Raw genomic sequence first — 6,532 nt, forward strand, 5'->3', positions numbered from 1 at the left:
TTTATTGTTACCATTTTCGGGTACATGACATTTTTTGATCGCTTTTTATTCCGATTTTTGGGAGGCGGAATGAACAAAAATCAGCAATTCCTGAAATTCTTTTAGGGGGGGCGTTTATACCGTTCCGCGTTTGGTAAAAAGGATAAAGCAGTTTTATTCTTCGGGTCAGTACGATTACAGCGATACCTCATTTATGTAATTTTTTTATGTTTTGGCGCTTTTACACAATAAAAACTATTTTATATAAAAAAATAATTGTTTTTGCATCGCTTTATTCTGAGAGCTATAACTTTTTTATTTTTCTGCTGATGATGCTGTATGGCTGCTTTTTTTTTGCTGGACAAGATGACGTTTTCAGCGGTACCATGCTTATTTATATCCGTCTTTTTGATCACGTGTTATTCCACTTTTTGTTTGGCGGTATGAGAATAAAGCGTTGTTTTTTGCCTCGTTTTTTTTTTTTTTTTTTACGGTGTTCACTGAAGGGGTTAACTAGTGATATAGTTTTATAGGTGGGGTCGTTACGGACGCGGCGATACTAAATATGTGTACTTTTATTGTGTGATTTTTTTTTTATTTAGATAAAGAAATGTATTTATGGGAATTTTATTTTTTTTTTTCTTTATTTAGGAATTTTTTTTTTTTTTTTTTTTTTACACATGTGGAAAATTTTTTTTTTTACTTTTTTACTTTGTCCCAGGAGGGGACATCACAGATCGGTGATCTGACAGTGTGCACAGCACTCTGTCAGATCATCGATCTGACAGGCACATTGCAGAGGCTTGCCGGCGCCTGCTATGAGGAATTCTCAGCAGACGCCGGCAAACAGGGTCATCTCATGACCCGGAAGGAGTCCCGCGGCCATCTTGGATCCGGGGACTCCTTCCAGGTCACCGGAGCAGCGCGATCTCATCGCGTTGCTCCGGTGGGAGAGCGCAGGGAGCCCCCGTCCCTGCGCGATCCCCCTCTATGCCGCTGTCACTATTGACAGCGGCATCAGAGGAGTTAAATGCCCTCGATTGGCGATAGCGCCGATCGTGGGCATTGCTGCGGGGTGTCAGCTGTCATATACAGCTGACACCCGCACCCGATCACCGCGGCGCTCAGCGCGAGACCGCGGTGATCGATGCGCCGTACTAATACTGCGGCTGTCAGTAATGCAGTGCCGGCAGCGCAGTACTAGTACGGCGCATGTCGGGAAGGGGTTAATGTACACTCTGCACTCCATCTTGACTGAAAAAAAACTGAAATTTAGAAATTTTTGCAAATTTAATAAAAAAGAAAAACTGAAATATCACATGGTCATAAGTATTCACACCCTTTGCTCAGTATTGAGTAGAAACACCTTTTGAGCTAGTACAGCCATGAGTCTTCTTGGGAATGATGCAACAAGTTTTTCTCACCTGGATTTGGGGATCCTCGGCCATTCTTCCTTGCAGATCCTCTCCAGTTCTGTCAGGTTGGATGTTGAACATTAGTGGACAGCCATTTTCAGGTCTCTCCAGAGATGCTCCATTGGGTTTAGGTCAGGGCTCTGGCTGGGCCAGTCAAGAATGGTCACAGAGTTGTTCTAAAGTCACTCCTTTGTTATTTTAGCTGTGTGCTTAGGGTCGTTGTCTTGTTGGAAGGTGAATCTTCAGCCAAGTCTGAGGTCCAGAGCACTCTGGAAGAGGTTTTCATCCAGGATATCTCTGTACTTGGCCACATTCATGTTTCCATCAATGACAACCAGTCATCCTGTCCCTGCAGCTGAAAAACACCCACATAGCATGATGCTGCCACCACCATGTTTCACTGTTGGGATTGTATCGGGCAGGTGATGAGCAGTGCCTGGTTTTTAACACACACAACACTTAGAATTATTTATTACCAAAAAGGTCTATCTTCATTTCATCAGACAAGAGAATCTTATTTCTCATAGTCTGGGAGACCTTCATGTGTTTTTTTAGCATACTCTATGCGGGCTTTCATATGTCTTGCACTGAGGAGAGGCTTCCGTCGGGCTACTCTGCCATAAAGGCCCCACTGGTGGAGGGCTCCAGTGATAGTTGACTTTGTGGAACTTTCTCCCATCTCCCTACTGCATATCTGGAGCTCAGCCACACTGATCTTGGGGTTCTCCTTTACCTCTCTCACCAAGACTCTTCTCCCACAATTGCTCAGTTTGGCTGGACGGCCAGGTCTAGGAAGACTTCTGGTGGTCCCAAACTTCTTCCATTTAAATATTATTGAGGCCACTGTGCTCTTAGAAACCTTGAGTACTGCAGAAATTCTTTAGTAACCTTGGCCACATCTGTGCCTTGCAACAATTCTGTCTCTGAGCTCCATGGCCAGTTCCTTTGACCTCATGATTCTCATTTGGTCTGACATGCACTGTGAGCTGTGAGGTCTTATATAGACAGGTGTGAGTCTTTCCAAATCAAGTCCCATCAGTTTAATTAAACACAGCTGGACTCCAATGAAGGAGTAGGACCATCTCAAGGAGGATCACAAGGAAATGGACATCATGTGACTTAAATATGAGTGTCTGAGCACAGGGTCTGAATTCTTATGATCATGTGATACTTCAGTTTTTCTTTTTATTAAATTTGAAAAAATTTCTACATTTCTGTTTTCTTTCAGTCAAGATGGGGTGCAGAGTGTACATTAATGAGAAAAAAATGAACTTTTTTGAATTTACCAAATGGCTGCAATGAAACAAAGAGTGAAAAATTGAAAGGGGTCTGAATACTTTCCGTACCTACTGTACGTGGTATCTTACCGCTTCTGCCTTCCCGAAAGCTGTTTATACATTGCTCATATAAGAACTGTGTGTGTAATATCACTGACTACACTGGCTAGAATTAGGGAGTATAGAGATAATCTATACAAATAGGGCTTTTATGACCTTTTGGGAAAACGTGCTAAAAATATTTAAAAAATTATATAATAATATAAAAAAACAATAAAAAAAAACCTTCCCACTAATGAAAAGTTCTGCCCCTCACACAGGGAGCCTAACAGCTTAAAGTGGATCAGTCATTGTATTTCCACCCAAACAAAAACTGACTATAATACTAAATAGATTTATTTGTCCTGGTGAAGCTGCTGTATTTACTTTGAAAATCCATGTCAAAATGATTGTATAATTCTTTCTGAAAATTTAACTCCATCTTTGCCCACCTAACCTGACTGACAGTTCTTCAATGTTTTTCCTCCCTGCTGCTGCTGAGATCTCACGCTGCTCAGTACAAGCTGCAGCTGTCAGTCAGGCTGGGTGGTCGGAGACTGAATACACTTGGACTCATGAGCTCTCTCACACTTTAGCTGGACTCATCTTATTATCAGGATTAAACAACCATTTTTGACATGGATTTTCAAAGTAAATATATCGGCCTCATCAGGGATCTATTTCATAATATATGCCTTTTTGCATTGTAAAATCTGGTGACAGATCGCCTTTAACTAGGACGTCACCTATTACGTTTCTATACTAATAGTTTTATGTATATAAGTGTACAGATTGTTATAGTGCATCAACACAAACCATTGTGCTGGACTCGTAAAGTCAGATCGTCAGAAAAAAAATAGTTTTTAGTTTTGGCATAGATGTGGTCGTCCATGCTGCATAAAATAGGCTACGGCCTTTTTGAGTGGCAGGTTCCCAGTGTATTGCATATAATCCCTAAAATAACCCCCAACCTCATATATAGGGACACGGAAAAATCTGTTGGTGCTTGAATAATTAGAATTTCATTACTTGTCTTTTCCTGCTGCTTTCTCCTATTACCGCACACTATTTCTCCTATAAACCTGTACTCTGTATTCATTGTGACGGTAAAATCTCATTTTATATTTATTGTTAGTTAATCTATCTATCATAATAAACATGTCAGACGTGCAATTACAGGAATCTGCTGAAGGCAAACAAACAAGCAAGGAAGAAATTTAGAAGAGCCAGAGAGCGGCAGCCAGTGAGCAAGATGCTCCAGGGGGAGCTAGAGAGCACGTGAGAGCCGCACACTGTCCTAAGGCCACGTTCACACGCTCAGTATTCGGTCAGTATTTTACATCAGTATTTGTAAGACAAAACCAGGAGTGGGTGAGAAATACAGAAGTGGTGACGTGTTCCTATTATACTTTTCCTCTGATTGTTCCACTGATTTTAGCTTACAAATACTGATGTAAAATATTGACCAAATAATGTGTTTGGTTAACCCTTTCCTTTTCCTCTAAGCATCATTATATTACTTTGTTGCCTCTTGTGCTGTACACTTTATATTTCTCTGTGTAGTTCCCTGACAGAGTGTTGTGTGATTGTTCTTCCGTTTCTGCCCTGTCTGTCTTGTTTACTGTACACATTGGAGCTACTTAGGAGCATAGGAAGGAATGAGGCCCAGGCTTCTCCACCTTCAGGGGTAATCCTAGAACAGGGATAGCCAGAGACCCCTAGCCTGAGGGTCAGTATAGGTGCACATCTGATATCCCGCAGTCACGCCGTGACAGCTGCCTGCTTCTTTGCTTGAAGGATACATGGTCTGCATCCATTTTTTTTCTCTGTGCTGCTTTTTTTTCAAATATCTATTCCTATCTGTTTTCCTCCTATCCATCAATCTATTCATATCTCTCTAAAAATGGAAGCAGCTTCCCCCACCACCCACAGCTAAGTCCCATAAACCATATAGCTTGTGCTGTTTCAATTTCTATTTTTTATCTATGTTATCAATTCATATGTATCAATCTGTAAAAAAATAAACAACAATCAGCATCTCCTAACAAAATAAGGCAAGTGTGTACAGGTGGCAAGCTGCTGTGACTCTCTACTAGACAAACCAAAGAGTACAGCACTTACTGTGCCCTAACATGTATGCAACCATCGAATACATGGAATGTAAACCACTTTACTGCTGTATAGAAAATATTAAGAAAATGAAGGTAAATAGTGCACAAGTTGGAAATGAGAGCCCATCAGCCATGACAGGGCAACATCTCTTTGATGGAACCCTAATTCTAATATTTATCAGACGTGCCTTTTCCGGGTTAAGTCTACAAGTGTGATGGGCAGGTAGGATCGGTCTATCACATACCTATCTCTCTATGTCTGTTCACTTCTTATCCAACAAACTATTCATATCTATCTAAGAATGGAAGAACCTCCCATAAACCATATCATTTATGCTGCTTCAAAATGTTTTTGTCTAATCATATGTATCCATCCACATAGTCAGGTATGTCTATTAATCAGTCTATTCATATCAATCAGCAATCACTTATCCCCTATGCATCTATCAATATTTGTCTATATCCCATATCTATCTATCGATCATTTATCTATATCCATCGTTTTAGTGTTTCTATCCATATCTATAAATCTATCTACCAAACTCTATCTAGCATCTGTCTTTCTATCTGTCTATTATATCTACTTATTTATCCCACAGCTACCTACTATCTATAGTATAAATGTATTATCTTTTTATTATCTATATATATAGTCTAACATTTATTTATATCTCTTTATTTACAGTATCTATTCTCTAGCTAACTATTATCTATTATTTATCTCATCTATCTATTATCTGTCTATTTATAATCTATTATCTATCTATTATTTGTCTATTATCTATTATCTATCTCTATCATCTATTATTTATCTATCATCTATCTATTATCTATCTATTTATAATCTATCTATTATCTATTAATCTATCTATTATCTATCTATCTATTAGTCTATTATCCATCTATTTATTATCTATTTATATTCCATCTATTATCTGTCTATTATCTGTCTATTATCTATTATCCATCTATTTATTATCTATCTATTTTCTATCTATGTATTATCTACCTATTATGTTTATTTTGTATTTATTATCTATTATCTATCTGTTATCTATTTATTTTCTATTATCTGTTTTCTATCTATTATCTGGCTCCTATCTGTATCTACAGTATCTCTGTATTTCTATTATGTATACATGATCAGTTTCCCTGTCCCTGTGTCTTCTCTCCCCTCTATCATTAGTTATACACAGGCTCTGCATTATCTAGGACCCCTGCCCTCTCCGTGGCTCTGCATTATTATCTGGTCTTTCCCCCTATTGCTCACTGCTGTCATCGCTCAGTACTGCACACAGGCGGCGCTATCCTCCTGTGTAATCCCGGCACAGCAGCAGGATCCGGGCAGTCGGCGGCGCTGCTGCTGCTGTCACTGATCTGCGGCCGCGCCGCCATGGATACTCACAGCATCTGCCAGCAGGGAGCAGGTAGCAGCGTTATCAGCCGGCTGACTCCGCCCATTAGCTGACTGCCACGTCATCAGCCGGAACCACAGAGAGGCGCACCATTGTTTCAGTACGGGCAAATAAATATAGTGCACATCGGACCGCTTCTAGCGCCATCTTGAGAAGGTCAAAATCTTGTGAAGGACAAAATCTTTGCCAAAAATTTCCGCAAAATAACATATTTTAGCTGTAATTTGTGTCAAAGTCTCAGACCTGCAGAGTAAAAATGAATCCTGCATTGTTTTTGTTTTTGCTGTTCAACTAAG

At 39.8% G+C, this 6,532-nt stretch overlaps 1 protein-coding gene across 2 annotated transcripts in view; it reads right to left on the reverse strand.

Annotated features, from left to right (window-relative positions):
• Window positions 1-6,291, reverse strand: part of SEC16B (SEC16 homolog B, endoplasmic reticulum export factor) — a 203,089-nt gene extending 196,798 nt beyond the window's left edge. Inside the window, exon 1 of one of the 2 annotated variants that reach the window (XM_077277621.1) lies at window positions 6,227-6,291. The gene's annotated coding sequence lies outside the window, so the exon portion shown is untranslated. The remainder of the gene's footprint in view (window positions 1-6,226) is intronic. The other variant, XM_077277623.1, reaches the window with a different exon arrangement.
• Window positions 6,292-6,532: the final 241 nt, after the last annotated feature.

Source organism: Ranitomeya variabilis, chromosome 8, assembly GCF_051348905.1.
Source record: "Ranitomeya variabilis isolate aRanVar5 chromosome 8, aRanVar5.hap1, whole genome shotgun sequence".
In the NCBI taxonomy this organism is placed as follows: domain Eukaryota; kingdom Metazoa; phylum Chordata; class Amphibia; order Anura; family Dendrobatidae; genus Ranitomeya; species Ranitomeya variabilis.